At 38.7% G+C, this 26405-nt stretch overlaps 1 long non-coding RNA gene across 3 annotated transcripts in view; it reads right to left on the bottom strand.

Annotated features, from left to right (window-relative positions):
- LOC126068609 (uncharacterized) overlaps positions 1–26405 on the bottom strand; it is a 102579-nt gene that overhangs the window by 59916 nt on the left and 16258 nt on the right. For all 3 annotated transcript variants that reach the window (XR_007515742.1, XR_007515741.1, XR_007515743.1), the window contains exon 3: positions 14104–14427. This is a non-coding gene — a long non-coding RNA (uncharacterized LOC126068609). The remainder of the gene's footprint in view (positions 1–14103; positions 14428–26405) is intronic.

Below are 26405 nucleotides of genomic sequence, written 5' to 3'. Positions count from 1 at the left end.
TTCAGAACAAGTAAAACTTATAAAGCATTTTGCAAATACAAAAAGCCTGTGCAGGAATAAATGAAGATCATCTGAGCATTAAAGAAAAATCATGAAATAAAAAAAAAAATTATTTCCAGCCATTTGTATTTATCTTCTTTTGCAGCCAACTTTTGAGAAAGTTGTTACCATAAAAATAATTTGGGTCAATAATGACAAAAATTATGCCAAAATTATAATAATTCTGATTGCTCAATGATTCAGTCCTACATTTTACTTTTTTGATTGGTATTTTAATGCTTAATGCTGCTATTAAGAGGCATATTAACCTACCTTTTAACTTCAGACAATCCTCTTTAACCAATATTTTTATTTATAAAATGATACTAGACATAACAAATTTTCTGTCACAATAATTTCTTTGCATTTGTAAATCTTCTACTTTGTTTCTCCTTTAATATTCAATAAAAAATTATAAAGCCATATATGTTGTGTTAATGAGCATTACAAATAATGGAATCCAAGTAATCACAAGCCTCAAGACTCGAAATTCTGTTTAGTTTTTATTCTTTTCTTCTTTCTAGTCATCACAAAAAGGTAAAGATCTTTAATTTTAAAGGTCATAATTCCAAAATGAGAAACTAATAATGTTAATTTTGTAATCCTGAAATGCATGACTGCTTCACTGAAACTAATCTCTTTTAAGAAATAAAGGAATAACTTTTAAAAAAAAAAAGACCGTCGGGCAATTGCACAGGCAGGATAAATAATTCTAATCAAAATTTTTATTTTATAAATACTCTTTCTTTTTTTTTTTTTTTAGTCTCCTGTATTTTCAAATGTATTTTACAACAGCCACAATCCCTAGAGAAGCGTTTTTAATAAACACTCTTTGAACTAAGGAACTGTCTCAGATTGAAGACTAAGGAGACATGATGACTAAAAGCACGGTGGGATCCTGGCCAGGATTTGGAACAGAATAAGGACATTAGTGGGAAACTGATGAAATCCAAACAAAGTCTGGAATTTACTTAGTAGTTCTGTACCAATGTTAATTTCCTGGTTTTGATAAGTGCTCCATGGATAACGCAAGACGTTAACAGAGGAAACTGCGTGAAAGGTATATAGGAACTCTCTGTACTATTTTTGTAAATTTTCCATAAATGTAAAATTATCTCAAAATAAAAAGTAAAAAACAATAAATTCTCTGAGAAAGAAAACAAATTGTGACATTATTTTATTAAGAATCTAAATCTTCTAAAATAATGTTGACTGAAATACTCAACTTGGTCAGTGATAGTGAAATGAGTCCACTAGATGGCACCCTATTTTCTTCAGTGACCAGCGAGGTGATGTGACACCTCTTTTCGCACATCTATCATCCCTCAGGGAAACCCTGGTGGCGGAATGGTTAAGTGCTACAGCTGTTAACCAAAAGGTCGGCAGTTGGAATCCACCAGGCGCTCCTTGGAAACCCTATAAGGCAGTTCTACTCTGTCCTATACGGTTGCTATGAGTCAGAATTGACTTGACAGCAATGGGTTTGGTTGTTTTTGTGATCATCTCTCAGGGAGCCCTGGTGGTACAGTGGTTAAGAGCTACGGTGAGTTATGGTTGCTATGCTAACCAAAAGATTGGCAGTTCAAATTCCCCAGCTGCTCCTTACAAACCCTATAGGGCAGTTCTACTCTGTCCTATGGGGTCTCTGAGTCGGAATGAGTTGGAATTGACTCAACAGCAACGGGTCTGGTTTCATTTGGTTTTTGGATCATCCCTCAGAGAGCCCTGGTGGCGCATCGGTTAATGCACTGGGCTGCTAACCAAAGGGTGAGAGTTTGAAACCACCAGTCCCCCCACAGAAGAAAGATGTGGCAGTCAGCTTCAGTAAAGATTACAGCCTTGGAAATCCTATGGGACAGTTCTACTCTTTCCTATAGTCATTTTGAGTTGGAATCAACTCAATGGCAGTGGGTTTGGTTGAGTTTGGTTTGGTTATCATTCCTCAGAGTCCTGGTGGCACAATGGTTTAAGCACTCAGTTGCTAATCAAAAGGTTGACAGCTCAAATCCACCAGTCACTCCGTGGGAGGAAGATGTGGCAGTCCACTTCTGTAAAGATTTACAGCCTTGGAAACCCTACGGGGCAGTTTTATTCTATCCTATAGCGTCACTATGAGTTAGAATGGACACGATGGCAGTAGGTTTGGTTTTAGGATCATCCCCCTCGCCTGAATCAATTTTTCCCCCAGCCTACTTTATAGTTCCAATGGGTACCACACCTTTTGCATAAGAGTCTATGATTTGACCCTCACTGTATAAAACAATGCTTGCTTTATTTTCTTGTAGTGTCTCAAGATTCAAGCTTAACTATCATTCCGGAATTTTAAGATAAGGTTTATTGATCCAGTCATTTGACATATTTACTGATCCTTTACTTTGTGCCACCATTATTAGCTCCACTGTCTGCAGCAACCCATTTTCTTTAGACTTGACCAACGTGAAAACTTTCCACCCTTCTGCAAACTTTAAAACCACATGAAATCCAGAGAACTCCTTTGAATAAGGAGTGAACAAATGCTTTCCACTCTTTCTGATGACAAACACCCCACTGACCTCTGTAACTCAAATGATACGGAATAATTGCTTCTAGATTGTTTTTATGTCAAAACGAAAAACCTAGGTTCTTTCTGAAGTTAAGGCCAAACAGCAATTGTTCACTCGTCGTGGGGAATTTTAGTTATCTGCTATTTTTCCTTGTCCATTCGATAGCCCCCTGATAAAATATTCTTATCATCCATACTCCTCTGCTTGCCATTTCTCTTTGTTGAAAAGTTCTATTAAACCCAAGGCATCAGGTTCCATTTCAATACTGACATTGCATTTTAGGAAAGACATTCCAAGCATCACTAATAAGAATTAAAAAAGAAAAATCAGGATTGAACCCGTTCAGGGTCTTACATGTCAAAATGAAAACTGAGTCATACCGTTAACATATTTCTAAAGTTCAACATTTAGACTGAAAAACATCCAGTCTCTGAATTTTACCAAATAGGCACTTACAGTACTTCGGAATTAACTGGAAATACTGATTCTTCATAAGAGGGACAATACTTATAATATCTCGCCCTAGCCAAAACCAGAAGGCATAAAAACACCCTCCATTTGGAATAAGGTGGTAAGCAAAAAAAGGTCTTAGTCAATTTTCAAGCCAAATGTTCATATAAATCCCTCTCTTTACATTCATTTTTCACCCTCACGTTTAAAAAAAAAAAAAAAAACCTCTGATGAGTAGAATGCTATAACCAGATTGGATTTAAAAACTTATTTCCTTTTAAAAACAATTTGCTCTAATTGTGAAAGCAAAATTCTTAAGTGAAATTATTCCTAAATATATCACAAAGGTCTACAGTATGGTGTTTTCTGGCGCTAGCAACTTCATCTAAATTTACCACCAGTTTTAAGGCGGAAGGGGGGAAACAAACCCGTTGCCGTCAAGTCAACTTTCATACTGACCCTATACCTATAGGCAGAATAGAACTGTTCCATAGAGTTTCCAAGGAGCGCCTGGTGGATTCGAACTGCCGACCTTTTGGTTAGCTGCCATAGCACTTAACCACTACTCCACCAGGATTTCCTTTTAAGGGAAAGGCATTGAGTAAATCTGTTCTCAGCACCTCTATCTCTGAACAATAGGGCTGTTAAATTTAAGACAAAGTTAACTGCAACTTTAAAAGCAAAGATACACTTTTTCGTGCTGAACTGAAATTAAACCGAGGAAAATTTCATAATACATGCTTTAGGAAGAATTCAAATTTATTATTTCTAAACCATTAAATTTCTTACCAAACAAACTAAACTGTTCATCAACTTGCCTATGGATTTAAACTTATTTAAATAAATATCCCATTCGATTAATTGCTCAAAGACCTTCAGATATCAAGAAAACCTGAGGCTTTGTTTTCCCTATTCATGCTATTCAAACTCACACACTTCAAGATATTTTCATATTTATTTACCACACATTACATAAATACTAAAAGAGGAAAATTACTTATCCAAAGCTTTATCCAAATTAATAACTCAGATTATCTTCCAAATATATATAAACATTTAACAGTGACCTAAGTCACTAGAAATTCTAAATAATGAGGGATAAAGAAAACAGAACAGGAAAATAAGCTTATTTAAATATTTTAGATAAAAATTAAATATGCAGGCATATCCTAGGTTTAGCATAGTTTGATATCTTTTTCAAGATAAAACAATAAATGACATCATAATCCCCAAGACACAGCTAGATAAACCCATCTTTAATTTATGACCTGAATATTTCTTTGAACAAATACATACCTACTACATTACACACACTGAATTATAGGCTCTGGTATTAAAATAATGACCCACACAGTGTCAAAAGTTTAAGTCTAAAAGGGACAAGACACAAGTGAATATCCTGTGTCAATAAAAGCAAGACAGATGCTATGATAGAAAAAGACAGTCAAGTCCTTAGTCTGGGGTCAAGTGGGGTTAGGAAAAAGGTGTTTCAAGAAAAATACATTAACATTTTAAAATATTTTCAACAAGAACAAAAAAAAAAACATTTTCTGATAAACACTCAGATAATTAAAAATTCTAGAATGGAGTATCCTGTCTTTATACATTTTGGTCAGTTGCATTTTGCTGTTTATATACTATGCTCTTTCATTAAAAAAAAAAAGTCTCTTTGTTTATAAAAAGGATGGTTGGTCAGTTCTTATAATTTTATACCATGATAAGGAAACAAAACCTAAAAAATAAATTCAAACAAAACTTTTGTATCTCCAGCTCACAGAAATCACCACCAACCTTATTATTATTATTTTAATCAACTGTTTGTTCATGCTTACCACTGCACAGCAATGGTATTTCTTCAACGCAAAACCACAAGCAAGCTCATCTGCCAAGAATCCCCCCACCCAGCCAGGATGAAGTAGAAAAGGAGCCATACTTGAAAGAGCTCTATATAACTTCTCCAAGATGACTCCTTTAGGTAAGAGACAGAACTTTTTAGGGGTAAAAAGAATTACTTCCAAATCTCCCAGAGGGAACCCTTAGTTATTACCAATTCAGCTGCCCTTTATACTAAAGTAACCTTTAAATAGTTCTCCTTCTACTTATATCCCTTCTAAATTCACTATTGTTACTCATTATGAGTTCACTGATATTAGTCAGCGCAAGTCAGTTAGTCACTGTATTTTTTAAACCACCAATATCCCCCCTTTCTTTTTCTGGTTTTTCCTTCCTTGGGTATTTTGCAACATTTAAGATGAGTAACTATACCCAAGAAATGCTGCTGGGCTTTTTTTGTTTGTTTGTGGTTTAAACAGTGACCATATCCCCATTAATAAAAGGAGTGTAACTCTTCATGGGCACATTTCCTCTCATGAAAAGGTGATACTTCCATTTCAGGTCACTACCTTTGGATTAAAAGTTTATTCTACATATTTTGTTTGATCACCAGTTCTCTTAAACTAATTTAGAAATAGTTCACACGATCCAATTGTTTCTTCATTTCTTTATCCAAACAAGAAATGGGTCAATGGGTACCAAATAGGTACCGTTTTGACAAAATGGCCCTAGTCTAGTATATACATTTCTGTCAGTCGCAGGTGGGGCAGGGGTGGATTATCCAATAAGCCAGGTACACATGGGCTTGTTTTTACTAATAGTAATCTGTAGTGTACAATTTCACATGGGTTTTACCACATCCTTGAATTTAAGAAATGGAAAGGTGGAAGAATGTGGTTGCAAATGGCAAAAACTAGAGGTCACCTTTTAGCTTGGCTTTCACACTTGGATCTTGAAAAAAGTCTTCACCATTAATTTCTACTTTCTTCTCTCTCATGTGTGTGTAAGAGGGGAGGGCAGGGGCAAGAGGGCAGGGCATGAACTTTGTGTTGCAGTGAACATCCTCTCCAAACAATCTTTCCAATATGCTTATAACGTGCTCATTCTCAATTTAATAATGTGCACTTCTTAAATAATTTATAGCAATTATGTGACTAACCAGAAGCTTTGTTTAGTTTTGTAAAATCTGACAAAATGATAGAAAAGACATCATTCAGAAGACAGTGTAGAACACTTAAGATTTGGGCATTCCATTGTACCTCAAAAGGAAAAAAAAACGTGTAAATAAACACTGAACTTACAATGCCGAAGAATTTAGGGGAAAGTATTTTTTGAAATTACATTCCCATCGAGTCAATTCGGACTCATAGCAACCCTGTAGAACAGAACAGAACAGAACTGCCCCATCAGGTTTCCTAGGCTGTAATCTTTATAGAAGCAGACTGCCATATTTTACTCCCGTGGAGTGGCTGGTGGGTTCAAACTGCTGACCTTTTGGTTAGCAGCTGAGTGCTTAACCACTAGGCCAAGTATATTGAATGTGGACTATATGAATAGACCAAGGAATATACCATGGACTGCCAGAAAAACAAGCAAATCTGTCTTAGAAGAAGTATAGCCAGAATGCTCCTTAGCAATGAGGATGGTGAGACTCTCACTTATTTTGGACATGGTATTATGGGGGACCAGTCCCTAGAGACAGACATCATGCTTGGTAAAGCAGAGGGTCAGCAAAAAAAAGGAAGACCCTCATCAAGATGGACTGACACAGTGGCTGCAACAATGGGCTCAAACATAGCAACAGTTGTGAGGATGGTGCAGCATCAAGCAGCATTTCGGTCTGTTGTACACAGGGTTGCTATGATTCAAAACCAACTCAAAGACACCTAACAACATTTTTTGAAATGCATCAAAAATAAGATGAATTAACATATGGCTAGATGGATAGCCAGATATTTGATAAAGCATGTACATTAAAATGCTAGTAAACTAGGTGGTAGGTATATGTGTTTTCACTGTAAAATTTTTTCCACTTTGCCAGAGATTTGAAAATTTTCAGAAAAAAATGTTAGGAGAAAAAACGGGGTAAATTTATTTTTTAAAGACATACACACACACAAAAGCACTAGTTAAAAATTTCTAAAAGCATTTCCTCTTGCCTCCATATCAGTATCAACAAAGCAGAGTCCTTGGCTTGCACCTGCCTTCTAAAGTGATCCCTCACTCTGGGGGGAAGGTCTGTCAAGGCCCATTCACCTGACTGACTTCTGAGAATCAGCTGACCAGCCATTTGGCTGAGCTTAAGTGTGTGCCTCCTCCCTAGTCTTCTGTTGCAAGAAGCAGGACAGAACCAGCTGCCACTGCAGCAGACTGGAAACTTGGCCCTCAGTCCCCACCTGCCCTCCCTTCTTTCCATTCTCTGACTCCATTATTGAAGCACCGGAGGGTCTAGGGTTCTCCAGGGAACCACACTTCACAGCACACAAGCATTTCCCCAGACACCAGGTTTTTCTAGAAGCTTCTGGGCATTTTCCTAAGCTTTCCTCCTCCCCTCACCCACCCAGCAGCACCTACGCAGCTTTCCTTAGTGGAAAGCAAAAAAGCAGCAGAGAAAGGCAAACCTCCCCACACTCCTCTGAGCCCAGGCAGGATAAAGACATTTTTAGTGGTAGAGCCCGAAATGGAAATGCCTCTTTGGTCAGACTGGAGACCACACACTATGTACCCACATTCCTGGCTCACTGAGTGGCTCCAGGAACCTGCAGGGATAAGGAAAAGAGAGGCTCCCAGCCTCTTTTGCTCCTCACCCTTATCCAATAATAAAACGGGTGGGAGGGAAAGAAGCTCATTCTCACAGCTCATACCTACTGAAGACAGCAAACTGCTAATCTTGAAGCATCTGTCAGGACAGTAATCCCAGCCACTATCCAAATCAGGCCTCTCCATTTGCCTCATTGTTTTGTTCATAGGGAAAAAAAAAAGTCAAGAAAAAGTGAAAGTAACACTATATGATTCAGATTCTCCCAAACCACGTGTTCTTTCAAGTCAAACCTTTGTCTTCCGGTTCTCTGGCAACCCTCTTTGGACTAAACCCAGACCACAGAGCATGCTGCTGCTGTGGCTGTTCTTTGGCCAAAGCTGCTTGAACTCTGAATTGGGCCTGGAATCCATATAGAAGCTGATCTATGGGAAAAGCCCACAGATTCCAATGAGAAAACATATTACTAACCCTAATGATCTAATAGGTCATTCATCCTTTCACTGTTACAGCAGCTCCCTTCCCATCCTGCTCCCTTTCCCCTTCTCTTCCCTCTGGGCATTCTAGAAAAGTTTAGGAGAAAAAGTCATCATTTTTTTTTTCAGTGAGCACCTGACCACATGTCTCCCTCCATGCAAGCAGGACTGCAGGGCACCCAGCTTCAGCAGGCACACTGTCCCTAAGGGGCAGTCTGGGGAACTATAACTCTAAGAGAGAGCTGGACATGATATTTGTGGAGAGAGGGATGTCAGGGGAGTTTGAACCTAAACCACTTGTCCTGGAATTTCAGTTGAGGAAATTCCATGATTTGAGAGTATGAAAGACTGATATTAAGTAGCACAAACAAAAAGTATTTGCTAGCATACATGACTCAGATTTTATTTTTCTGAGTTCTCTATGGTTTGGTTGTTTTACCTCCCAAGAAACGCTTTTTTATAAGAAAACTTTACCAACGGGCACACTACCTTCATTCTACATTTTGGATACTCTACATCTCCAGATCAACATTTTGATATTAAAAAGCACAACCAAACACATAGCTGGGTAATTTTCCTTCTTGAAAACGAACACCCTAAAATTAAATTGCTTTGAAGATTCAAGAACAACATTTAAAAGGCACTTGAAACCACTGCTTGGGACAAACTTTGTCATTTTAAGCACACATGACATTTTCATAGCAGGAAGGATTCCAATATTCTTTTCAAATGGTATGCTGAATTGGCTTCTAATTCAAAGTAGGCTGCTGATATCTAGTCTTTTAGCAAAAGAAGGATATAACACAAGACAGTCTAGGAGACTGAACACTATGGCTATTATAACAAAGGCAGAAAAAGGAATAATTCATGAATAGAGGGAGTACACAGGCATTACAAGCAACTTCGACTTCATGAATGGTTCCTCACGGGTTCCTCCTCTCCAAACCTCTCCATTTTTCTGAAATGCAGAAGTTACTTACTCTAAAGAGACTACACTTGTAAGAAGAACAGTAACTCCTAAGTTAACAGTGAAAAAAAAGGCAGAGCAAACTTTTATTCACCCAGCCTTCCTTTCAGAAAAGGCTAAACTCAAAGGAAACTGCATATTTTCTAAAGCTTATGATTTCAACTTTCCATTGTAAGAATTATTACATAAGGGAATGGACTGGAATGTCCAAGACTCTTTCCTCTGTAATTGAAATGTAATGAACATTTCTCTGTCTTGGCCTTAGAGAATAAAAAACATGGACTTGGTAACTGGATTTCCCAATAGCTCAGGACTTCTTGGCTTTTGGAATCTATATGATTCAGAAGAAAAGTCTCTATTTGCATTTCACTGGAGGCATTACTCAAGTATATGAAATCACAAACAAGATGGGAAGTATATTTGCATACAGCCCTATGTTATTTGCATACTCTTCCAAACTGCAGTCTACTGGGGGGAGGGGAGTAAAAACTTAGTTCCTAAAACTGGTAAGGGTGGCATGTCATGATTTTTCTTACTTCTGCCCCATCTCAATTAATTCATACCTAGTGCCGCTATCACCTACATGGAGAACTGTTCCAGAGGTACGGGAGATCAAAAACCGGAGGAAAGCAAATATTTGAGGTTTTATCTTGGGCATGCCCTCACAGAGGATACTGGCCTAGGAAAGGCTGAAGTTGGTACACCCAGGTACAATCTTACAGGAGCCTAGCAAATAAATGAGAAAGAAGAGACCAAACATTGAAAAAGGTCATGGTTCAAGAAATAACCTGTGGCCCCAGGCTGAAGTCAAATAACTCTTCGAAGTCCCCAAAATCACACGCTCGTGAGCGTAGCAGGAATTCAAACTATGAAATACTACCCAAGCTAGCCCTGCCCTTCTCATTCCTCCTCGCCCAAAGGGCCTCTTCTGGCTCATGCTTCATCCCCAAATCTAGCTGTAGGATCTGCTGAGAAATAACCGTTTACATGGTACTTGCTCTGAGGAGTGTGAAGTTCTCTCCCTCTCAGGGATATTCGTGTTTTAAGAGGAAGCATCAGAAATGCTTTAAGACTACAAGAAAAAAAGTGCCAACAGAACCACTGTGGACTCCTGGAGGCCAGAGATGACTTTTCCCAACAGCCAAATGCTCCCCCCCTTCCCACTTCAGGAGCAGCACCACCATCTTGATGCATCCGCAGTGGAAACAACACTGCCTTATTACTTCTCTCTGGTGTTGTGCAGAGGCTCCCCAGGTTTACTGCTTCTCCCCTCAGCCCAGGAGCTCAAACCCAGCACCAAGGGAGACAGCAGGGCCTCCTCAAACAAGCCTTCTCCTGTCCTTGTCTAAAAAAAGAAACACAGTAAACACACTTAACAACTCTTAGAATTATCTAGCCTCTCTGGCTTTTTAATGTCTGGATAACAACACAGGACATCTCTATAAACAATTCCTGAATTAGAATCAGTATCTGTCCCTATAAGTTGCAAAGAGATGAAGGAAGCTTTGACAGAGTGTCCTTTGGAGCATTATTTAGATCGAAGTGGTTGGGAAGAGGCACACTGTATACATACAATAGACTGGATATGGACAATTCCTACTATTAATAGCAAACACTCCCTAGACTGGGGGGCGGGGGGAGAGTCTGAATCCAAAAAAGGGGTATATGTGAAGGTAATAATACTTTCCCATTACCCCATTAGTCTGTAAATAACACAAGTAACCTCAAGCTTCAGCTTCCTTACTTTTAAGTTGGAGGATTCTGCACATTATCTCATGAATGGCTTATTCTAAGGGTTGTAATTTTGTGCTTACAAATCTCACCTCCCGGGCTAAATCTGAATCATGGTAACTCACCCCACTCATTTTCTCTTCCTTCACCACCTGCCTGTAAACCCTTTGCCATCGAGTCGACTCATAGTGACCCCAGAGGACAGAGTAGAACTGCCCCATACGGTTTCCAAGGAGCAGATGATGGATTCGAACTGCCAACTTTTTGGTTAGCAGACAAGCTCTTAACCACTGCGCCACCAGGGCTCCACCAACTGCCCAAGGGAGAGCCAAATCTCATAATGACACAAAGGGAAAAGAAGCAATGACAAAAGAAGTTATTATGGTCAAGCTTAAACCACAAATGAAGAGTACAGATTTTTTTAGAGAAGGGTATATGAAAAAAGGGGGAAAAAAACACAAAAGGAAGAGGCCACCAAGACAGGGGCTTCATGAAGCACAGGGGATAAGCATGGGCAGGCAAGAGGCCTTCTCCTTATCCTAATGGAAGAAGGTCTGGGCTGTTGTGAAGCCAATCCCACTGTACCATCTGGTCCTTTCTCATTTTCTTCCATGTGCAAAAGTGCTCTGAAAACTTTAAACCACCCTCTAGATGACATGAGTTTGACTTTTTACTATGTATCTCAGCCCTCAATGTCACGGTCAGCTGGGGGATCTGCTCCATGTTGTCCTTATTCAGGAATGCAGGGTGATGAGCAGCCAGTTTCTAGAATAATGCCAGTCACTGTAGCAAAGGGGAAAATAACTTTTGATGGTTTTCACACTGACAATTAAATGCTGTAGAACAGAAATGACACATGTCACTTAACACTCAAAACTCACTGGCCACAACCAGTTACATGACCCCACCACACCATAAAGGACCAGGAAGTGCAATCCTACCTTATTCCCAGAAAGCAGAGTGCTTTCCAAAGTACTCACATCCTCCACCTTCTCTCCTATGATTATACTGTACTTCTAGCTCAGGCCAACCCACTCATGTATGAAATCTTTCTTGCCTCCGCTCTGTCTTCTCTACCATAAATGTTTCTCTTTCCATTGGATCATTCTTAGCATACAAACATCCCTACAATCACTTCACTTCTCCCACCTTAGAAACAAAAACAAAACCCTTGACCTCACCTCCCCTTCAATCTATGGTCCCATTTCTCTGTTCCTATTGACAAAAAAGCTCCTTCAGAGAGTGGTAGCACAGTAGTTAAAGTGCTCGGCTGCTAACCAAAAGGTCGGCGGTTCAAACCCATCAGCCACTCCGTGGGAGAATTATGTGGCAGTTTGCTTCCATAAAGATTTACATCCTTGGAAACCCTATGGGGCAGTTCTCTTTCCTACAGAGCTGCTATGAGTTGGAACAGACTCGACGGCAGCGGATTTGTTTTCTTAATACTCGCTTTAATTCCCCTCCTGCCACACTCTCTTGAACTCACCTCAGTAAAGCTTGTGCCCCTCTCCATCACTTCACCCCAAACAGTACTTATCAAGGTCTCCTATGACCTTCACATTGACACATCCATTGACAAATTTTCAGGTCTTATCTTACCAGAACTATCGGCAGCATTTCAAACAACTAAACACTCTTTCCTCTTAAAACACTTGTGATACTTGACTCCCAAGACGTTACTTTCTCTTTTATCACAGATTCTTGGTTCTCTTTCACTGGTTCCTTCTATGCTCCCTTACTGTGAACAGGAGGGTGTCTGAAGGTTCAGTCCTGGGCGGTCCTCAAGCCACCCCTTTTTCTACCTACACTCATTCCCTTGGTGACCTCTTTTGACCTCGTGATTTTGAATGCTATCAATGCAGTGATGATTCCCCAAATGTCTATCTTCCATCTGAACTGTTACTCTCAGAAATACTCAACTACCCAACTAAGTATGCAATATCTCCACTTGGATGTCTAATAAACCCACTGCCATCAAGTCGATTCCAACTCATAGCAACCCTATATGTCTAATAGATACTAGGCCTTTTTTAAGGAATCGATGGCTCAGCTTTAAAAATCATTTAATCCAATCCCTCATTTTAGAAGTGAAGAACCAAAGGCTCCCAGAAATAAACTAATTTTCTAAAGGTTAGAAAGAGGAAAGAATTCTGATCATCTAATGTTCTTCCCAGCCACCTCTACACCTCTGTTAAAAGCATAATACTACAAGGCATTTTAAAAGTGAAAATAAAGGCAAGGAAAGTATAACAAACAGTAAATTAAAACAAAATCTGTGGCGCAATGGATTGCTTTTGTGTGGCCCTTCTAGCCATAGTCATACAACTCCCTCCCAGGTGATTGGGTAGGACTGCGCAAATAAGGTAATTGTGGCCCACCAAGGAGACTGGTCAATTTTGCCATAGTGCTAGGCTTAAAACACAGCCAATTGCAGAGCAGGAGGAGAATCTCACTGCCACTAAGGAAAAAGACCCAGGAGCGGAGTGCGACATTTGGATCCGGGATCCCTGTGCTGAGATGCTCCTAGAGCCAAGAGATTGAGAGAGAGAGAAAGCTATAACACTGACGACGGTGAGAAGTGGTGGCAGAGAAACGGCAGCTGGAGAGATCGGAAGGAGACAGCATGGTAGGCTTTCCAGTCTACAGAGCAAGAAAGCTGAGTACCTTCGGGCAGGAGGCTTGCTGGTGGAGTAGGATGCCTCCAGGCACTTAGTAGAGCTAGTTTACCAACCCACAGCACTAGAGCTGAGCACCTTGGGGGCCGAGGCTTACTGGCAGAGTGGGGTGCCTTGAGGCACTTATTCACAGCGCTAAAAGAGCTTTGTAACACTTGCCCAAGCAGGGCAGATTCTGAGGGGTCAGAGAGGTGTGCCTGTGAATACAGCTGGGAAGAGGCTATCCTGATGGAAGAAGTGTATCCTGAGCATTCCTGAACTTGAACTGTAACCTGTTACTTCCCTAATAAACCCCATAATTGTGAGTATTGTCTGTGAGTTCTGTGTGGCCATTACAATGAATTATCAAACCCAGCAGAGAAGTAGAGTGCCATGAAAGGAATAGTTGGTGTCAGAATTGGTAATGGTGATGAGGAGGGCATGTCTGACTTCTGCCTCATAGGAACCAGTCTCGGGCTGTTAATCTTGATTCTACCTCCCCTTTGTGAATTTACAGGAGGCCAAACAATGCCCCCATGCCATTATTACATAAACTTTAGTATGTGAAAGTTAAAATGGCAAACAACTGGGATAACTAAGAAGCAATCCACAAAACCCTAATAAACTAATAGTAGATGACAACTTTACTTACTCATTTGTGGAGTTTTCAGTTCGTTCTAGCATGGAGTCAACTTCATTCTCAAGACACTTCATCTACAGCCTCAATACGAGAAAGGGATGCTGACAGAGTAGGTAGTTTGGGTCTCTGGAGCTGATGAATTGGTAAGAACGGCTTGAAATCGATGCAGCATTCACAAGGGTGGTGGTTCTTCACAAGTAGGGATGCAAAATGATTACCTCACTACTGAGAAGTGTGTTTTCATGTTTGTTTTATCTTTTTGATTTCCCAGCAACATGTCAAGGGAAAGTTTCATAGGGAGAGAAACTCATCTTCTCCTTATTCAGAAATGGAAACCTGGTGGAGAAAAAAAATAGCTCAGTTAATACGCCTAAGCAACGGTCACTTAGAGTGCCATTACAGGTAACTCAAACTATGTTTTTTTAAAGGTGTGATCCACCACTTACAAACAAGTTACAATACTATAGCATAGACAGATGTATAAAAGACATTTATATATTTAATCATGCCAACTGTAACTATATCTCAACAAATTATCATATAACTGTAAATTCAACATAATCACTTTCTCCCTTTGCTTCCTTATATGAAAAATGTGGGAATTGAACCAGATCATTTTTATTAATTTCTCTCAGATAATTCTTACAGGAGGAGCATGAGCCACATGTTGAAAAGCCCTGGTTTAGATAATCCCTAGGATGTTCTAATAGTCTATGATTGTAAAATACAAGCTAACTGTGACCAGAACAGATATTAAATTATGGGTATAATAAGTTGTTGGTACTCCAAGGTCAGCATAAATATGATCAGCATAAGTATGTACTATATTTAGAGAAAAAGAATACATATAAGATATAAGGAATAAATATAAAGACTGAAAGGCAAATCGGTGCTAAAAATTACGGCAACAATTTACTTTTAGGAATAATGGACCAGGTACTTGGGGCCAACACTCCCACTGAAAGTAGCTGAAGAACCTGAGCAAAGTAAAAGAAAGCATCTTAAAGTCATCAAAGAGCACTGAAGATGGTGAGCAACTACCTGAGTACTGAGTCTGAAAGTGGATGGGTAGGATACTTGGGGCTGTTTTTGCAGGGCGGCGGGGGGGGGGGGGTGCGGTGTTTGCTGATACTATTGGAAGCTGAGAGGATGAAGGTCATGTCTGATGGCCTCTAGCAGGGAAAAAAAAACAGACACTGGGGACCACCACGGTTAAGTCACCTCGCTTTTGAATAAAAAAATAAAAGTGAACAGAAAGTAACCAGCTCTCATATGAACTTACAGCTGGGCTTTAAATTATCTGGGTGGCTCATAGAGTTGGATTACTATGGTTCCAAAAACCTCATACCTGCAGGCACCTGACAGAAGAAAACAAAATCACTCTCTAAAGTCATATGACATCATCCTGGGTCTCAAATTACTTCTAAAAGTTTTTCAAACACAATATTCTGACACAGTCAAAGATAAACATTTATGCATGAAGAAACCATGTGCAAGAAAGAACAGAAATGAGAGACAAGACGAAAAAAACAGAAGGACTGTAAATATTAGAACTGCCAGAACTGAAATGTAAAATAACTATGCTTAATATGTACAAGGAGCTAAAAGCCAAACCTGAAAATTTCAATGGGGAACTGGAAACTAATTTTAAAAAATGATAATAGATTTGAAAAAGAATATAAATTCTAAACCTGAAGACATAATTTTAAAAAATTAGAAATTCAATGGATGAATAAAGAATTAGTAAACAGAAAGATAAGTCAGATAAAAAAGAATTCATAATGAATTACAGAGGAATAAGGATGAAAAGAGCAAGAAGAGGTAGAGTAGGTAGTCTCCAAAGACAGGACACAACAAACCATGCTTCCCAGCGTCCATGTCCTCGTGCAGTCCTCTCCCGCATTAAATCTGGGTTAGCTCCTTGATTCAAGTTACCTAAAGGAATGAAGAAGTAACACTGTGCTAGTTCTAGAGCTATGTCTTAAGAAAGCCTGGCGGCTTCCACTTTTGTGCTCTGGGAGCCCTGAGTCACCATCTGAAGCCAAGCTGCCTTGCTGGAGAGACCGTATAGACAGGCCATGATAAAAGGTCATTTGAAAAACAGAGGCCCTGAGACTAAGATGTCCTCCTGGGGCACCCTAGTTGAGCCCAGGCTTCCAGTTGTCCCCACCAAGGACAGCAGCATGTGAGAAGGCATCTTCAAAGAAGTCCCAGATGTCTTCTGACTGCAGCTGCATGACAAACCCCAAGCAAGACCAGCAGAACAACCATCCAACTGAGCCCTAGTCTACCCACTGAATCACTAGAAATAATGAAATTGTTGGTGTTTTAAGTCACTAATTTTCTGAGTGGTTTATATGCAATAATAGATAACTAAAACAGGAGGAGACAGAGGATACACTAAGAATGTTTGACCTATATTTAACTGGTGTCTCAGAGAGAGATACAGGAATGAGAAAATGGTCTAGAAACAGTATTTTAAGATGATAACTGAGAATTTTCCAAAACTGATTAAAGATATCATCTCAGATTCAAAAGACTAATAGTCCCCAAATAAAAGGATAAATGAAAAGAAATCCATAGTTGAATACATCATAGTAAAAATGCAGAAAATTAAGGGTGCAAATAAAAATTTTTAAAGTAGCCAGAGAAAAAAGACAGATTACACTCAAAGCAGCAACAATTATACTGAAAGCTGACTTCCCCAAATCACTGAAATCAGAAAGTAATGGGATAAAATCTTCGAAGTGCTAAAAGAAAACATCTGATAACAGAATTCTATACCTAGTGAACATATCCAACAAGAATGAAGGTGAAAAAGACATTTGGGCTAACAAAAACTGAAAAAAAAATTAACACCACAAATCTACAAAATAAATACTAAATGATGTTCTTTAAGCAGAACTAAATAAGCCCCAGCATGTTTGAAAATTAAATAATATACTTAACCTAGAGAAGCCCTGGTGGCACAACAATTAAGTACTCAGCTGCTAACCAAAAGGTTGGCAGTTGGAACCCACCCAGTGGCTCCACAAGAGAAAAACCTGGTAATCTGCTCCTGTAAAGATTACAACCAAGAAAACTCTATGGGGGCAGTTCTATTCTGTCACATGGGGGTGCTCTGAGTCGAAATCAACTGGACACCAACTAATAAGAACAAAGTAACCCATGGGTCAGTGAAGAAATAAATATAAATTAGAAAACATTTTAAACTAGGTAACAAAATTACTATATATAAATAAACTTGTGGGATCAAAGCTACTTAGAAGAAATATATACATTGGCAAGTAAGAAAAACTAAAAATTAAAATGCTAAGTATTTATCTTAAGACAATAAGGGCAAAATAAACCCAAAGAAAGTACAAGGAAGCAGGTATTAATAAGAGCAGAAATAAATGAAAGAGAAAACAAGCATGAAATAAATAGAGATGGTCATCAAAGACAAAAGGTGGTCATTTGAGATCAATGAAATGATAAATGTTTAATGAAGACTGATGAATACAACTAAGAGAAAATTGTAGATATTAAAGATAACTAAAGAGTATATTACAAACAACTCTATGCCAAAAAAGTTTTGGTGAATTGGAAAAATTCTTAAGAAAAAATTATCAAAACTAACAAGAAACGAAAAACCTGAATAATCCTTTAAGAAACTCAATCAGTAATTTAAAAGCCTTTCCACAGGAAAAAAATTAATTGAATGCTCAAATGGCTTCAGCAGCAAGTTCAACTAAAACTTTAAAGAAGCATTCACACTTAACACAAAGACATCAGGATAAATTATACAAACCCTTCCAGAGAACGAGAGCAAAGGGCAACCTCCTCAACTTGAAGGCTAGCATAAACCTAATCCAAAAGCTCAACTCGAACTGTACAAGAACTGAAAACAAGAGGCCAATCTCATTCATGATCATAGATGCAAAAATCCTAAAGAAAATATTATTAAAAAAGGCTCTTTTTTTTTTTTAATACATCCTGATCATGCTGGATTTAAATCCGGAATCCAAGCTTAGTTTACCATTTAAAAAAAAAAAAGTCAAAGTAATTTACCACATTAACAGATTAAAGGAGAAAAATCATACTCTCATTTCCATAGATGTAGAAAAAGTGACATCTATTTATGATTAAAAAAGCAAAAACTTAAGCAACAGAAAGGAACTTGCTACTCTGAAAAAAGAAACATACCAAAAACCTATAGTAAGTACCATATTTAACGGTGAAACATCAAAAGTATTCCTTTATAAACGGGATGAGGCAGGGTGCCTGCCTATCATCATCTGCACAGGCATTTATATTCTGGAAAAACTGCAGTGATTCTGATGTGCAGCTAAGGTTGAGACCAACACATTAGAAGATGGTAATTAATAAATAAATAAATAAATAAATAAATCACTGCCAATGTTTTATAATCAAATGACGGATTTAATAATTACGTGGCCTTTGTTTTTTCTGAACTAAGAAGAGAAACAGAAGGCGGTGAAGAGCAACTGAAGAGATTGAGGCTGTATATAAAGACCTTCATAATCAAGAAAGTTATCTGTTATAATGGAATTAAACAAGACATACAATTAACCTCTAGAGCACTATTTCACGTGAAGAGTATATTCTGGTATTGCATGCTAAGAAAAAAATGAAATAACATTACTTTTTCTTGGGTCTTTGCACCTTTTCCTGTGACTTTATCCAAACCAGGGCTTCAAAGCGGTTCAAATCAGTTCAGTCATGGCGGACTAAGCAAAACCAAACAGACTCAAATTTTTACAATTTGAGTGATCCAGCCCGGTAACTGGAATTGGAAAAATTATGGGTCGAAGCCCTGAAATGGGAGACTCGGATGAGGTGTAGTGAGCCCTTTCAGGAGCCTGAAGCATGATATTGGGTTATCAGCAGGACTGTGGAGTGTGACACAATTCAAAGTGGCGCAGTCAGCCGCCAGCTTTGAGTGGGGCACCTCTGTTTCTGGATCTGCTCAAAATCCGACCAGCAAGAGATCTGGTGGCTATGCAACGCTTACACTGCCCTTGTTTTCTAAGAGGGAGATTAGCTTTCCAGCAAGGCTTCAATCTAATTTTTCCCATTTTGGTTACTGTTCTGGTTCACTCAAATTTTAAAAAATTCAGGTCTGTTCTGGTTTCACTTCCTCGGCCATGACTGAACCAGGAAGAACCAGTCCAAGCCCTGATCCAACTAAATAAATAATGCATTAGAAAGTCACTTAAAATATGACATTTTAAATTATTCTATATCCTAAAGAAAAGTATTCGTAATAAAAAGCAGTATTAGAAGCCTGACTTTTGTTTTTCTATATTCTCCATTTTGTGCAAAATATATTTCTGGCAAAGTTCCAGTGATTCTTGCATTATTTTCCGAATTTCTCTCAGAAAAAATAATTTGTTACTATAGCAATATTTTCCTATCTGGATATTATTTCCCACTTGCTTATTCTAGGGTTCTTAGCACATAGCAACCACACAAATTTCTGTTGCAAGCAGCTCACAGCACTAGGATCCTTGGCAACATTCAGGAATGAATATAGCTTAAACTATGGGAACATTTAGCTGAATATCATAGTTCCAAATGTCTTTAAAGTGCTATTTATGCTGAATCTATCCCAGATCTGTCAATTCCTACGAGTAACACATGTCTCTTTATCCTCATCCAGGTAGACTAGTGAAAGCTATAACAGAATAAGCTGGTTCTTAAGTTTATTCACTATTACGGTGTTGCTGGAACTAAAGACATAATCCCCTGCATGCAGAGCTAAACAAATTATTTGGCACATACATATTTTTCTCTCCTGAAAATAGATGCAAATAAATGGTTAATATTTACTCAGATCTTATAGGGATGTTTTAGAATCTTTAGATAAGAACTTAGCTGTCACTGTCAGAGCTATTTAAAATCAAAGGAATATTGGTGGACTGGTGTGTTTTATCAATATATTTTTATCTGGAAATTATTAAGTGGAAAGCAAAATAATGGATATGACCCTTTACATAAAGGTTCTCCTGTATGTTGACTAATTTATAAATGAGTGATAGATTAACATGAACCCGGATGAAAAGTCACAGCAATTAGGGTGGGGTCTTAAACTTCTTCAGTAACAAAGTTTACCAGAAATATGAATTAGTTATACACATGTGCACACACATACAAACTACATGGATATATACATAGATGTGTGTGTATGTATATGTACATATTTTTTAACGTATATAATCATATACAGCCAAGTATAAAGAACGCTGAATTAATTAAATGTAAATTAAGATTAAATCTCAAAGAAAGCCCTGATTAGTAATTTCTTTATTCATTCTCAGTATGTTTACTCTAAGCCCATTTATAGTATGGGAGAAAAAGGGTTGAGAATCAGTAGAAGAGATTTCTTCTAAGTTGTATTCACCACCAAGTTTCTCCAGTCTAATGATTCATGATCTCTTAGGTACGTGATGGGTTTCTAACTCTGAGCAGGGTTTCCCATGAGTCAACCCTAAGGATGATTCGATTTGCTAGATGACTAAGCTGTGCAGGAGTTTGCCAGTGAAGGTCCACAGCCCACCACAAGATGGCATCCCAGGGAAGGAAGAGCCTAAGGTTGGAAGGTTATGGAGGGAAAACATTCACAGGGCTATATGAGGTAAGTAGCATATATCCAAGGAAGATATAAAAATACACATAGTTCATTTATAAAATACTGTGCTTGTATAATAACGGCAGCATCTAATGAGAGCATTATCTCAGTACTTCGAAAAGAATTGGCTGAAAGACTTAAAAACAGGTCCAAAAAAGTGGCAAAGTTAATCTGTGGCTGCAGCCCTAACACAAACATTTAATGTGAAAGAAGAAAAATAAAAACCTATTAATTAATAGACTCCCTTTTTTTTTTTTCCTATTTAAAGAAATCAAGATTCTTCAGGCACCTTTCTCAAGAATTACACATACATACAAAACGTCATCCATTATTATTGATACTTTTTTTTATTATTGTTACATTAATACATTAATTGATTGATACATTATTACTGATACTAGGGATCAGCAAACGTTTTCCACAAAGGGCCAGATATTAAGACCATAAGGAGCCCTGGTGGCACAGTGGTTAAGCGCTCGGCAGCTAACTGAAAGGTTGGCAGTTCAAACCTACCAGCCACTCTGAGGGAGAAAGATGTGGCAGTCTGCTCTTGTTAAGATTACAGCCTTAGAAAGGTCACTATGTGTCAGGATCACGTTTTGGATGGTGGGGTCTGTCACTCTGCCATTGTATCGCATAAATGGCCATAAACAATCAAGTAAATGAACAGACATGGCTGTGTGCCAATAAAACTTTATTTCTAAATACAGGCTTGGGGTTGGCCCCACAGATGTTTGCCAACTTCTAAAACTATACAAACACCTTCTGTTGGTCAGGTATCTAAGAGTCTGTAAAGCATTTTCAAACACCACCTATTTAGTGTCCACATTTCAGTGAGTTAGGTCCTCTTACACACAATTCATACATAAAGAAACTCAAGAAGATTACTATCAAAGACTAGGGACAAGTATCAGAAAAAAAAGGGGGGGTTCTTTAGTTCAAGAATTACCATTTTATTTAAAAGGCTCTCTTTAAACATTACATAATAGGTTATTTGTAATACTGTTTGCATTTGATTTCCTAAAAATCGAGTAAGATTTCTGAAATTCAAATAAGCTAAACAAAATGTCAGACCAACAGTTTATAATTAAGATTAAACCTTGTAGGCAATATAACTTTGTTTTTCTTAGAAGTTTTAAAAAACACACTTCTAAATTATTATTGTTCTAACTATGCCTATTTTTTTTTTATAGGGTCACTATGAGTCATAATGGATGCGATGGCAATGGGTTTTTTTTTAATATGCTCTAAAAACATTTTTTTCTTTTACCTAATTGTTACTGATTTATTCATTATGGTCAAATTAAAAGGTAAATAATAATTCAAAAAGAAACTTTTTCTTTTAAAACAGCATTTCCAAGGACTATCTATATCAGCGCTTCTCAAGTACAAGAAATCTACTAGGGATCTTGCAGAATCTGAGTCAGTAGGTCTGAGCTAAGACCCAAGGTGAGCATTTCTAACCAGCTCCTGCAATTGTAAACAGCTCCCAGGTGACCCGATGCTGATGGCCCTTCAAGGAGCAAAGACTAGGTAACAATCACCTGGGATGTCTGTAAAATATTGATTCTGGCCCAACACCCAGTCCCTTTGGCATGTGGAGCAAGGAATTTTAAATTAGCTCCTAGCAATTACCCACTTTTTAAAAGGGATTTTAAAAAATAATCCACAAATTAAACCCGGCAATAGGTTTGGTTTTGGTTTTTCTTTAACAAAGGAGTCATAGTGGTGCGGCTGTTAAAGCGCTCCGCTGCAAACTGAAAGGTTGGCAGTTCGAACCTACCAGCCACTTATCAGGAGAAAGATGTGGCAGTCAGCTTCCGTAAAGATTTGCAGCCTTGGAAACCCTATGGGGCAGTTCTACCCTATCCTACAGAGTTGCTATGAGTCAGAGTGAACTCGATGGCAGTGGGGTTTGGTGTTTTGGTTTGGTTTTCTTTAATATGACTAGAAATCCACAGAATTATGTCTCTTTGCATTAAAACACAAGAAAGTGGAGCTCCAAACTCTGGCACTAAAATAGCACATTCAGTACCATGGTAAAATTACATCTTTAAAAAGACTATTACATGTCAGGCAAGCAGCATTCTTTCAATACATTATTAGTTTTCCTAAGGTCAGAAGCCAAATAGCAACAAATGGGGGTAGGAGGAGCAGGGGACAAGAGAAAGGCAGGAAACAAATAGAGAACAAAAAGAGGGGGAAAGGGGTAAAAAGAGGTGGGGGAGAGGAGTAAGGCAGGGAACCAGGAGGAGATGGGGAAAGGAAGAAGGGACACAGGTTACTTTTCTGAGCTACCACCATGTGCCAGTCATGGGAATGACATGTTGAGAAAACAGCAGCTCTGCTGACCAATTTCTTTTTCCAGAAGTCAAGTGTTGAAAAGAGGAGTAGTAAAAAAAAAAAAAAATCCACAAGGCTTCAGCACAATTGTACGTAGGTCAAGGAGAAGAACCAGCAGAAGGGGAAAGACAGACAATATCAGACACAGTCAAAATAACTGCTAGAATCAGGTATCCCCAAGGAGATAAAAGGAGTCACAATGAGCACATGTGGAGGTCAGCTTTGGATGTGGACATGAAGGACCTTCTTTGTGTGACCCTAATACTCCCCAACATGTTTTCTCCTTTTCAAAATGGGCCACCAAGAGCTTGACATAACTAACACCTCGACAAACCTACAAGTTTCCTCCTTCCTCTGCCTGCCTTCTCCTTTTCACATACCTTTGTTAATGACTTTGTTTTGATTTGATGCAAGTAACTTTGTTCTTTGTTTTGATCTGATGCTAATAACTTTGTTTTGTTCAGTCTGACCACCTGTGACTTACAAGCTCTCACCAGAAAATTAGAGCCCAGGTGTCTGATGTGTGTTATCTTTAGCCTGATAAGGAGATGTCTAGCCATGTATCTCTTTAGTCTGAGAAAGAGTCTCTTGTCACCATCTTGTAATGAATAACTCCTCCAGCCATGCCATCTAGGGACTACAAAGACACTTCTAACCTTTGTAAAAATCATATATAAGCTCCAATGTAAAAAAAGCCTTTTGGGACTCCATAGAGACAGTCTGCATTACAGTCGGATCCCTGGTAGTATCTCTCCCTAAATAAACTTTCTCACTCTTTCTGACTTGAAGTATGTTTCATTGGCTCAACTGCTTCAGGGCAAGGACCCTAATTGGGCAATATTTGGAATGTGGAAAGGTGCCACCACCAGAATGGGAAATGGGACTATGAAGTTGGAGGAAAGTGAACGTTGTCAGTGCGGCTATGGAGAAGGAAGTGGAAAATCCCAATGTTCGAAAGCAAAAAAAATCTCTTCATTTTGATCTTTCACCAAAATTGTTTAAGTAACTAAACAAATCAGGGTTTAAAGAGAGAATAGTTACCACTGTTAGTTGTGGTTTTACCTGGAAGCAGCTCTGCCATCTTAAACCAAAAACCAAACCCACTGCCATCGAGTCAATTCCGACTCATAGGGACCCTATAGGACAGAGTAGAACTGCCCCACAGAGTTTCCAAGGAGCGCCTGGTGGATTCAAACTGCGGACCTTTTGGTTAGCAGCCGTAGCACTTAACCACTATGCCACCAGGGTTTCCTCTGCCACCTTAGGTAAGTCAAACTTCCTAAACCCATCTTTAAAAGGGGGAGGCAGCTGATAAAATAATCCCACTGATCCTTTTGCAGTTCAATACCTCCAAGGAGGGAACTCAACCTTGAAAATAGTGTCACAGTTTATACTTGACCAAACAAAAAACCCCAACCCCTTGTCATGGAGCTGATTCTGTTCATAGCAGACCCTATAGGACAGAGTAGAACTGCCCCATAGGGTTTTCAAAGCTGTAAATCTTTATGAAAGCAAACTGTCACATCTTTCTCCTGTGAAGCAGCTGGTTGGTTCCAACCACCTACCTTTTGGTTAGCAGCCAATCACTTAACCACTGAGCTACCAGAACTCCTTGTGTTTACACTTATAAACAAAATTGTCATTGTGTGGATTCTGACTTATAGCAACCCTACAGGACAGAGCAAAACTGCCCCATAGGTTTCCAAGGTGTGGCTGGTGGATTTGAACTTCTGACCTTTCAATTAGCAGCCAAACTCAACCACTGCGCCACCAGGGCTCCAGTTAACCCCCCTAAAAAAGTTAGGTGGAAACAAAAGTCAAAGTGCATGTAATTTAAACACCCTTGGGCCATTTATACATCACACTTTTGATAACGACAGCCACAACAAACAGATGGTTACTGCTGACAAGGGCTGCATCATTACAGTCCTAATGACAAACTGACACTGTTACAGCACTTTACTACTCACAAAGAAGCTTCACACATGAAATATTTTATTTGATCCTCACAACAGCCCTGGGAAGAGTTAAGGCTACTGTATAACTAGATCCATTTTATGGTTGAGGGAACAGGTTCACAGAAGTTGGTGATGTGCCCAAGCCCCCAAAGCAGATAAAGTGACAAACCTGGACTTAAATTCAGGTATTCAGGACTCGAAAATCACTATTTTTCTATTTATTTTCATGCTAACACATGCTTAGACACAGACACACAGCACCTTGTTTTTCCACTTGGTGTCACAAACATATAAATTCAAGATCCCCCCCAAATTAGCATAGTTTATTCTTTTAATTGATCCTGGCAATAGTTCATTGAAATTCAAGTACAACCTTAATTTACAAGTGATGAATAGTAGGAATCCGTGGGGCAGAAATGCAAAGGATTAGGATTCAACTATTCAATATCCTCATTCTGAGATGAGGAAACAGAGGCCTCTCCCAAGACAAATGGCCTGTGGGAAGCAGAGCCAACACTAGAATTCAAGACCCCCAGCAGCCCTGGGGCGCTCAGCCCAGGCCAAGTCTTAGGTTCAAAAAAAGTCTTGCTCCTATAAGAATGAAATGGTTCAAATTTAAATAATTTGTGGGGCTCATTCTCACTTTTTTTTTTTTTTTACATATGCAAACCATATGGATGCTGCCTATTAGTGTAACTAGAATTCTCCGGAGCAAATTCTTCTCACAAATGGGAGTTTGTAATGACAGTCATGCCCCATTTTACTACAAAAGAGAAGTAAATGTGTCCAATAAAGAATCCATCTGAGAGAGCTTTAAACCAACTGAAACTGCCTCCATTACCATCTCCTACCTATAAAGTGTTTTCTAGACAAATTAAAACTGGAAAAGGCAATGAAAATATTTTGAAGAGGACCATATTATCTAAGTACTCCCATTTTCCATCTTTGGAAATATTGTACTGAGTCAGCAGGTGCTTACTACAAAAATTACTTTTATCATGAAGCTGAAATTTTTTAATATTCAAACAGAAGATTCCATGAGAATAGATAAGGACATGCAAATAATGCATATTACTAAATTTCAGATCTTATATGTTTTATGCAGAAAGAAACAGGAGGCTTCCGTTTGACTATAAGAGACTCAAGGGCAAGAGTGTCAGAAGGGAATCTTTCTGAGGTGAGCTGACAATCTCTGATTTTCTTCCTCAGGGCACTTAGTAATTCTGGGCTCATACTGATGAGACTTGGCCAAGGGAAAGGATTTCAACTGAGAAAAAGAGAAATCAGCAAGGCTTCTTGATGAACGTGCAAGGATAATGGGACAGATGGGAAATACTCCCATTTGCTCAGTTCTGGGGCTATGTGAGGGAGGCAGAGATACG

This window comes from Elephas maximus, chromosome X (genome assembly GCF_024166365.1).
Source record: "Elephas maximus indicus isolate mEleMax1 chromosome X, mEleMax1 primary haplotype, whole genome shotgun sequence".
NCBI classification, from domain to species: domain Eukaryota; kingdom Metazoa; phylum Chordata; class Mammalia; order Proboscidea; family Elephantidae; genus Elephas; species Elephas maximus.
This window is presented reverse-complemented; position numbering and strand designations above follow the sequence as displayed.